The following is a 10,814-nucleotide window of genomic DNA, read 5'->3' on the forward strand; positions in this document are numbered from 1 at the left end:
CAGGCATGTGGGGATCTAGGCGGAAGCTGGGCTCAGGTGCTTCCAGGCCCCTCCTGAGCTTCTTGGGAGACACTGTTCTGTTCCAGGTTCCTTGTAGCTGTTCCTTAAACCCCGAGATGACCAAGTGCATGAAATGACACAGCCACCATGTTTCAGGGACTCCCAGTGCCCCTCTCTCTGACCTCTTTGTCCAAAAACAAATCCATCAAGAAATGAATCCCAGAGCTTCGCCCACTGCGTGTTCTTTTGGTTGGGTGGGTTTTGGGGTTTTACAGGGGTTTTTTTAGGGCCACACACATGGCATGCGAAAATTCCCAGGCTTGGGGTCTAATCGGAGATGCAGCTGCCAGCCTCTGCCAGATCTGATTTTTTTTTTTTTTTTTTTTTTTTTTTTTTTGTCTTTTTGCCTTTTCTAGGGCTGCTCCCGTGGCACATGGAGGTTCCCAGGCTAGGGGTCTAATTGGAGCCGTAACTGTCGGCCTACACCACAGCCACAACAATGCCAGATCCGAGCCACATCTGCGACCTATACCACAGCTCAGGGCAACGCCAGATCCTTAACCCATGGAGCGAGGCCAGGGATGGAACCTGTGTCCTCATGGATACCAGTTGGGTTTGTTACCACTGAGCTACAGTGGGAAATCCCTTGGTTGGGTTTTGAGTTTCCTTTGATCCTGGATTTTGGGCTCTTTTTCAGTTTTGGTTTTTAGCACTTGGTTTGGAAGAAGAAGATATCTAGCATCTTGTCAGTGTACGTTTCTCTTCAGCTGCACGTTTTCATCATATTAAACTTTTGGCAAGACTGTGTGTGCTGTCCGCAGAGAGCAGGTTCTGTCCCCATGTGGTTATTCACCCTGAGCAGCACAAAGATGACCTCGGAATAAATGAAGACCCAGAAAAGATGGCCCAGCTCATTCAGAGCGCCACAGTCTTCCACCCCTACCCCCAGCCAGCAGTGTGTGGACCCTGGGACAGGAGCCATCTAAATACTCCATTTACTGATGGTTCCCATTGTGGCTCAGCAGTAATGAGTCTGACTAGTACCCACGAGGGTGCATGTTTGGTCCCTGACCCAGCTCAGTGGGTTAAGGATCTGGCATTGCTGTAAGTTGCAGTGTAGCTTGCAGACATGTCTCGGATCTGACCTTGCTGTGGCTGTGGTGTAGGCCAGCAGCTGCAGCTCCGATTCCACCCCTACCCTGGAAATTTCCATATACTGCACCTGTGGCCCTAAAAAATAAATAAATAAATCCTCAACGTATCAAGCTCGAAGCCACAGACAACTGCCTGCCCACTTCCTCCAGTGGAATTCTTGGGTCAGATCAGGGCAGAATTCTCATATAGGATCAGGCCCTGGGACCATCACAATCCCTTCTCTGAGTGTACCAAGTTCTGAGGGAAAATGGAAGAAAGTGTGAAAACCAGCAGGCAGACTACAGGCAGGTCTCAGCCACCTCTCCCCATCCCCCACCCTGCACCCTAGCTGCAGGAGCAACTTAAATTTCCTCTTGGCCACATGTAAAATAACAAAACAAGTGAAGGTAATTTATTTTTTATTTTTACTTTTTTTGCTTCTTAGGTCCGCACCCACGGCATACGGAGGTTCCCAGGCTAGAGGCTGAATCAGAGCTACAGCTGCCAGCCTACACCACAGCCACAGCAACATGGGATCCAAGCCACGTCTTTGACCTACACCACAGCTCATGGCAACACCAAATCCCTCACCCACTGAGCCAGGGATTGAACCCGCATCCTCATGGATAGTAGTCTGATTCGTTTTCACTATGCCACAACGGTAACTCCAATAGTATGTTTTATTTAACCCAATAAACTTCTTTAAAATTTCACTTTGCAGTCAATATGAATACTTGTGTGTGTGTGCAAAGTCTCTGTGACATGGTATTTTGCCCTTGTGGCTCATCTCAGTTCAGACAGCCCACTTCTCAAGTGCTTAATGGCACATGTGGCCAGGGGCTGCCAGTCAGGTATTACAGGTCTCAGCCTCTCAGTGCTGGGTCATCATTGATGCCTGCTGGGTCTCAGTGGGGATAGGCTTGCCCCAGACTCACATCTGTGGTCATCACAACTGGGGGGCTCTGGGCATCCAGTGGGTGGGGCCAAGGATGCTGCTCAACAACCCCCTCCAGCAGCAGTGAGGGGAGGAAGCTGGTTTAGCCTGCACCCCTCCCAGGAGGGATCCAATGGTATAGGAGGCCGTAGTCACCCAGTAGCAGAGCTCAGACTCCGGGCCTTCTATATCCAGAGCAGTCCTGCCTGAAGCCTCCAGGTTTCCTGTGTCCAGAGGCTGGGACATGGTGTGGCAGGGGGCTGTGGACAGGAGCGGCCCAGAACCTTCTGAAAGGTGGGGAGTCAGAAGCAGTGTGCTCATTAACCGCTGAGCCATGAACCTGACTAGGATCCATGAGGAGGTTCGATCCCTGGCCTCGATCAGTGGGTTAAGGATCCAGTGTTGCCATGAGCTGTGGTGTAGGTTGCAGACACAGCTTGGATCCCGTGTTGTTACGGCTGTGGTGTAGGCCGGCAGCTGTAGCTGATTCAACCCCTAGCCTGGGAACTTCCATATGCTGTGGGTGCGGCCCTAAAAAAAAGAGAGAGAAAAAAAAGAAGCAGTGTGCTCAGCCGGCCCCCGGGGGTGGAGGTGTGTGCCAGACAGGAAGCCTCAGGTCCGGGAGGCGGAACTCAGTGGACTCTGGGTTAACAGAGTTCAGAGGAAGCTGCGATAGAGTTTCCCAGAAAGCGGGGGTCGGGCAGAGTGGGAGTGAGGAAGGGGAAGGGACTGGCCTCAAAATGAAACCAGCAGGGGCCCTCCGTGCCTTGCCCCTCCTCTCATGGGCTGGAGCTGTGAGCTGACCAGGTGTGCAGGCCCTGGGCCGCCTGGGGCTGGAGGCCACACCTTGAACCGCAGGCCAGGTGGGTGGAGGGCCTGCCTGGTCTGCAGTCCCCGTGGCAACGACAGGGTGGCTCTGGAGGAGGAAGGAGGGAGGGCAGAGGGAGAGACCAGGGCCCCATGGCAGCCTTAACCCAGGCTGAGGCTCGGGTTTCTGCCCAGGCTTCCCTGGGGACAGAAGAAGCAGAGGGAGCCACAGAGAAACACCTGGAGAATCAGAGCGAGACCTCAGATGAGGGAGGAACCTAGGCCCTCAGCTGAGTCTCCTCTCCATACCCACCCACCCCCACCCCCTTGCACTAGCACCTGACACCCACCCCTGGGGGAGACCACGCCCCCTGAAAGGGAGTCATCACAGCTAAACCTGATGGCAACTGCTGACCCCCTGCAAGGAGGAGACCCTCTCTTGAGTGTCCTGAACCTCTTTTCTTTCTTTCTTTCTTTCCTTTTTTTTTGTCCTTTTAGGGCTGCACCCGCAGCCTATAGAATTTCCCAGGCTAGGGGTCCAATCAGAGCTGTAGCCACCAGCCTATGCCACCGCCACAGACACAGCCATACCAGATCTGAGCCGAGTCTGTGACCTTTCACGGCAACGCCGGTTCCTTAACCCCCTGAGTGAGGCCAGGGATTGAATCTGCGTCCTCATGGTTACAGGTCAGATTTCCACTGAGCCACAAGAACTCCCTTTTATTTCCCCCTTCTTTCTTTCTTTTTTTTTTTTTTTTTTTTGGCTGTCCCGCCTCATATGACACTCCCCGGCCAGGGATCAGATCCAAGCCAAGTCGCCAACTAAGCCGCAGCTGTGGCAACGCCACCATATCCTTAACCTGCTGTGCAGGCTGGGTTGGAACCCGAGTCCCAACACTCCCACGGTGCTGCTGGATCCCTTGCACAACTGGAGCTCCCTGAACCCCTTTTTCCTTCACCCTGGCTACATCCCATGAGGTGGGCAGAACAGGTCTCTGTAACCTCATTTTTCCTCTCTGAGCCCTGGTGACACACAAGGGACCTGGACCAGGCTCCAGCCTCCCCAGGCAGATGCTGGCCCTCCCCCATCTCCAGGTCCTGCATGCTGGGGAGAGTTCACAGCACTTGTTCAGGCTGAAAGCGCTTGGGGCTGAGAGCACCCTGGAAAGGGGAACCCACCTGGGGAAGAGTGTGGCTGTGGAACCAGGGTGTAAAATCTTTAACCAGAGCAGTGACCACTCCTAATGGGCTTGAAGGGGGCCTCTGCTCAGAAGTGGGTCAGGTCAGCCTCCACTGTGCCTCGTGTCGACTGTCCAATTTCGGGGGTGGGGGACATAGGGCCTGGGGTGTTGGCTACCTACCTGATGAATAGAAGCCTGTCAACATTTCGGTCCCCACTGGCCTTGGGTGCAGGACTAGGTGGCCAATTTGGATGTCTGGCTAAGAAACCAGAACTTTACAGAGGGTGGAGTGGCCAACTGTGAGCTGCGTAGTGACCTCAGACAAATGGGTTTGGGAAGATGAGTTCGTGAAGGAGCCAGTCCCCACCATGGTCATCCTCGTGGGGTCACACCAGCTAGGAGGACAAAGACATCCAGGGAGGAATACAGGGCCACAGGGGAGCAGGCCTCAGGTTACAGGTCCTCCTGCAAAAAGTCAGTGAGCCAGGCCACCTGGCAGGGCAAGGCCTTAGACTGGAGGACACCCCCCATGGCTTCCCCAGTCCTTAGATGTGTCACCACCCCCATCCTGATGGCCCATCTTGGTGGAGGTAAAGGCTGGATCTTTACCTCCTGTCCTCTATCCCCTCTTCCTCCCAGGAGACCAAACCCACCTACCCCTGGGGATATTTCCTACTCGGCTCACCTGTGAGCCTTTTCATACCTTTCTGTCTGTACCTGCCTAGCTCCTCCTTCATTTGTGGGGATCTCTTGGGGAGGCCTCCCCACCTTCCCTGAGCCCCCCAACCCTTCCCTGTGGCTGGGATCCCCCCCACACTTACCTACAGATTCACCCACAGGGTATCCCTGCCGCAGCATCCATCTCCTTTCTTCCATAACAGCCTTAGATTTTGTGGTGGCGACCAAGGAGCTTTCTCAGTGCAGCTACATCACCCCCCACCCCTGATTCCCAGAGGCCGGGGACACAGTGTAGAGGGGTAGAGGCTGGGCAGGGTTCAGAGCCTTGGAGTTGGGAGGGGAAGGAGGAGGGGCAAGGGAGGGGAGGCAGAGGAAAGGGGAGAGGGGAGGAGGGGGAGAGGAGAGGAGGAGAGGGAGAAGGCCAGAAGTCAGGCGGGTGGCAGCGGAAGTTTTCACTTACTCTTGGCTCCCTGTCTTTGCACCCGCTGTTCCCCGTTAGAGAATTTCTCTTCCATCCCCTCCTTGCCACCCCTAACTCCTACTCAAACTTCCGGCAGCCTTTCCTTTCCCCCTGCCAAGGGCTGCCAGACACCCAACCATATAAAACTCTCAGCAAAACAGCTCTTTTGACTTTCCCATCACCCGTCTTCATGGCCTTGAATTTGGCAGTGGATTCTTCAACATGACACATACTCATGGGCAACAAAGAAAAAAATCGATGAACTTGGACTTGATCAAAAGGAAAAACTTGAGCGCATCAAAGGACACCATCAGGAAAGTGAAGAGTAAGGCAACAGAGTGGGAGAAAGTACTTGCAAAGCCTGTAGGGGAGATGAGTAAGGTCTAGTGCCCAGAATATATAAAGAATCCTTACAACTCTTACAACAAAGAAAAAAATAATAGTAAAGGAATTCTTATAACTCAGCAACCAAAAGACAGTCACCCCAACTAAAAAGGTGGGCAGAACGCAGCTGTGGCATAGGTCGCAGATGCTGCTCAGACTCAATCCCTGGTCTGGGAACTTCCATATGCTGCGGGTGCGGCCAAAAAAAGAAAAAAGATTTAAATAGACATGGCCCCAAAGATAAATGATATGGGAGCCCCATGAGCCCGTGAGGAGCAGCTGGACGGGTCCCCGACACCTGGAGTTGGATCGAAGGAGGGGGCGGGGCGCGGGGGATCAGCCTCCACACAGGGGGCGGGGCCTGCCTGGGATGCTTAAACTGAAGGTGCGCCGTCTCCAGCTTTCACCCCACATTAAAGTGCAGGAAGTGGCTCCAGAGTGAGAGGAATGGGATCCTAGTGACTCCCTCTCTCCCCTCTGCCCCACCCCACTCGTCCCCTGCCCCGGGGGCTCCCCTCCAAAGGGGAGGCAGGAAGCCAGGCACAGGTGCAGGGAAGCTGGGGAAGCCGCCTGCCTACCTACCAAAGAGGAAGCCCCTCCCCTGCCCTCCTCCCCACCCTGCGTCTCCCCTCCCCTCCCCCACCCCCAGCCCAGCTCCTCATTAAAAGGGAGGGACCATTTTCCTGACGCCTGTGTCCCCTGCCTGCAGGCCCTGCTGCTCTGTGCTGGCCCCTGAGGTCAGGCCCCTGAGGTTCTGGGAGCTTCTCAGACTCCTCCCTTTTGAAGTTCCGGGTTCACAATGGGGCCAGTATGGGTGAGGGTGGGGAAGGGGTTTCCCCAGCATCCAGCAGTGACCCAGGGAGACTAGGTGCTGGGTGCCCCTGGGGGAGGGGGTACTCCTCCTCTCTGTGCATTTTAGGGTGTACTTAACTCCAGAAAACGGCAGGGCCCTCAGACATCACTTATGGTGGGTGGACATGTACTAATCAACACCTACTGTGGTTAACACCCACCCTCATTCACAGCGGCAAGATTCCCAGCAGCTCAAAGTGGAGACAAACCATATGTCCATCGGCTGAAAAATGTATAAGCAGAACACGGTGTGTCCACACACGGGAGCATCACTCAGCCAGGAAAAGGAGAGAAGCACCAACACTCTCTACCACGTGGACGGACCTGGAGCCCATGATGCTCAGCGAGAGAAGCAGACACAGAAGGACACACAGGGTGGGATTCCATGGATGGGAAACGTCCAGAACAGGCACAGCCACGGACACCAATAGTGGGTTCCTGGTTGCAGGGGCTGGGGGAGGGGAGAGGGGTGATGCTAATAGGGACAGGATTTCCTTTTGGGGTGATGAGAATGTTCTAAGATTAGATAGTGGTGATGTTTGCACAACACTGTGAATCTCCTGAAAACCCATGAACTGCACACTTTAAGTGGGGGAACTGCATGGTATGTGAATTATATCTCAATAAAGCTGTTGTATTAAAAACAAACCACCCTCTCTCACTGGGTCTCACACTTCCTACCTTGCTGGGCTGTGTTCTTGACATCCCCAGGGTAACTCCCCTGTCCAGTCCCGGGAGTCTTTTAACAAGCCATGAGCAGGGTGCTGGAACGAGGTGAATGGGCCCAGCTCCTGCCCTTAAGTGGCCCTCAGCCAGGCTCAGAAAGCAGTGGCTCTGTGGCCCAGACTGTGGACCCCACCCTTCAAGGAGAATAGAGACAGGCAAGCATGCTGGAAAGCAAGCAGAGCAGCTGGGCCTCTAGCCCCAGTATGCCAGACCATGAGCCCCAAGCTATAGCAGGTGGCCTTGGGGGACACTGCCCCCCTCCAACTCCAGGCCCAGCCCAACTCGGGCCACATGGAGCCTCCTTCCTGGTGGTTTCTGGGCCAAGGCAGCCGACATGACATCCTGTTCTGCTTTGGACCTTGCTCCGCCCCCTCCCAAAGGGGACCTTGTGGGACTGCCCTTGACATTCGCTGGCCCTGGTCAGTGGTCAGCAGGGCTTTGTTCTTGCCAGAACCCTGTGAGGTGGACCTCAACTTTCATGGCAGAAAGTGGGGTGGGGAGGGCAGGGAAAAGAGCCCAGGACAAGGAGGTGGCTTGCCCTGCCCAAGGTCAGGCGGAGGAAACTTGCCCTTGACCCCTTGCCCCCTTGCCCTTGGCTCTGAGAAGCCACAGGCCAGAGGAAGTTCAGGAGAGGGAGAGGCATGTGGTGACCCTGAGGACAGGGTGGAGGCTGACCCTTCACCTAACACGGCCGCCCTCCCTCTCTCCCTCTCTTTACTTCTCTGTCTCTCTCTGTCCCTCTTCTTTCTCTCCCTGAAAGTGAAACCGGTGACACCGAAGTGAAACTGAAGCTACCGCCTCGCTGCGGCCGCCAAGCCAGCCCAGGGAGAGAGAGGGTGAGCGGGTGACTCCTCCGGCCGGCCCACGTGGCAGGCCGGGAGAGAGAGGGAGGAGTCGCTCCTTAAATTGCGGTGATTTTAAAAAAAGAAAGATCCGAGGGGGAGGTCTGGCCAACCAGAGATGCTGCCACGTTCTCCTCTCCTGCTCCTCCATCACCTTGCTGGCTGTGAACCCCTCTGCTCTGCAGGCTCCCCAGGGGGAGCCATCTTGGGGAAGGCCCTTGGGGCAGGGGGCGGGGGGTGACAACAGGACTGGTCTGGTTCCACTTGGGGTCCCTGGGGTGACGCTGATCCACAGGGACCTGTCTGCGTCTCCACTGAGCATCCAGCCTCAGGCGCTTGACACAGATGGAAAGCCAAGCCCCCCCCCCGCCCCAGCGTGGAGTCAGGCTGCCTGGAGCAGTGCAGGGGGGACAGCAAGGAGGAAGCTTTGCTGGAGGAGTGGGGAGGAGGAGGGCAGCGGGATGGCTCCAGTGCTGAGACTGGGCCACTGGTCAGGCGGAGGCCGCCAGGCAGTGGTTTTCTGTCTTTGCAGAGCTCAGAGAGGGAGAAGCAAGAAAACAAGCTAGACCCAGGCCTGAGCTTCTCCCCCTGGGAGCTGTGGACTTTTGGGACCAGTCATTCTCTGGGGTGGGGCTGTCCTGGGCACTGTGGGGTGTTGGGCGGCCAACTAGCCCTGGCTTCCACTAGCTCCATGCAAGGAGCACCCCCAGTGGTTGTCCCAAAGGGGTAGGGGAATCACACACCCCCTCCCCTCCTCGCCCCCTCCCCCCACCACACACTGTCCTAAGCAAATTTCTGTACTATGGGGCCCTGCTGTGGAGCAAGTGACAGAGACAGCTTTGGACGCCAAAGGCAGGCAGCCTGCCCCCCAACACCCACCCGGGCTTTAGAGCATTCCTTCAAGGTTCTGAAAGGCCCCTGGGAGCTGTCATCCAGCCTGGATGTGACCAGCCCTCAGGTGGAGAGAGGAGCCAGGGCTGGGCAGAGACTGGGAGTTTCCGGCATAAAGGGCCCATTGCACAGACGGGAATCCTGAGGAGTGAGTGGAGGGAGGGAGGCACAGCAGCACCAGGTCAGCCCTGCCTCTCCCACTTCGGGAGGAGTCTAAGCATCCTCTTAAGTGAGGTGCACTAGCTCCCCCAGATACGCCAGACGATCCCCCGCCCCGCCCTCTGCTAGGCTGCAACAGTGTCTGCTGTTTAGAACACAACATTTCTCCATGTGGCTAGGGGCCCTCGGTGCTCCGTGCAGCTGCTGAAGTATTTCGATACTTGCACACCTGGTTTGGCCACCCCGGGGTGTGCTGGTTAAACGTTAGCTCTGCCCGAGAGCACGTCTGGGCGGGGCCCGGGGACCTGGGAGGAGCTGGGTGGGAGGAGGCGTCAGCCCGCGGAACCTGAGGGGCTTCCGGCGGCTCACCTGGCCTGCCCCGCGCCGGGGATCTAGTTCCTGGTTTACCGAGCACCCAGGACCGGGCAACGGCCCTGCCCACAACGCCAGCAATGTGCCTGTGAGTGATCACGGCAAGGTTTGAAGCTTCCAGAAGCCGAGCTGGGAGCAATTTGTCTCTGTAGTTGTGGCTGGTGGCTCTGACATTCTTTTCTTTCAAATGTCATCACTTGCCAAAATAAAAAGGCTGGGCTCTATTAGGTTGGACCCCAAAATAGTTTCTTTGCTTTTTTTGGTAGTCTATTTTTATTGCAGTAAAATATATGTAAAAGTTACCATCTTAATCATTTTAAAGTGTACAGTTCAGTGGCATTAGGCACATTCACACTGTGCAACCATCACCATCATCCATCTCCAGAACTTTCTCTTCTTGCTAAACTGAAACTCTGTCCCCATTAAACACTCACTCCCCATCTACCTTGCCCAGCCCCTGGCCCCACCATCCACTTCCTGTCTCTGTGGATCTGACTCCTCTAGGGACCTCCTGGGAGTGGAATCAGACAGTGTTTGTCCTGTGTCTAGTTTCTCTCACTGAGCATCATGTCCTCAAGATCCATCCATGGTGCAGCAGATGTCAGAATCTCCTTACTTTTTAAGGCTGAATCATATTCCTCTGTATGGATGGACCACAGTTTGTTTATCCACCATCTGTCGATGGACATTCAGGCTGCTTCCACCTTTTGGCTACTGTGAATAATGCTTCTATGAGCACAAACACTTACACAATTTTAGGAATTGAACTTCGCCCAGCTTCTCTGACTTACGCTTCAGTGCCCTGTCAGCACTTTGACTGAATGAGTCTGGTGGAAGGACCCCCACAAGGCTTCCAGGAGGTTTTCCTTCCTGGCGGATACGTGCTGATTTGTTGCTCTGTGAGCAGTGCATCAGCCATTGACTGAGCCTGGTGCTGTATGCCAGGCAGTGAGAGGAAGCTCAGATAGGACCAAGACCAGGTCTGATGTCCTTCCCTCCCTTGTGAATGCCCCAGAATCAATTCCGCCTTCCACTTATAAGCTATACAGAGGGTTCCTGCAACCCAGGCCTGGCTGTTGGTCTGTCTTTTCTTGTGGGACATGGCTCCCTGTTTCCTTTCATCATCCTGGTCTGGTCCCTTGAATTTTTTTTTTTTTTTTTTTTCTTTTCAGGGCCGCACCTACAACATATGGAGGTTCCCAGGCTAGGGGTCTAATTGGAGCTGTAGCCGCCAGCCTACACCACAGCCGCAGCAACGACAGATGCCAGCCACGTCTGCGACCTACACCACAGCTCACAGCAACGCCAGATCCTTAACCCACTGAGCGAGGCCAGGGATCGAACCCGTCAACTCATGATTCCTAGGCGAATTCGTTAACCACTGAGCCATGACA

This window comes from Sus scrofa, chromosome 2 (genome assembly GCF_000003025.6).
Source record: "Sus scrofa isolate TJ Tabasco breed Duroc chromosome 2, Sscrofa11.1, whole genome shotgun sequence".
In the NCBI taxonomy this organism is placed as follows: domain Eukaryota; kingdom Metazoa; phylum Chordata; class Mammalia; order Artiodactyla; family Suidae; genus Sus; species Sus scrofa.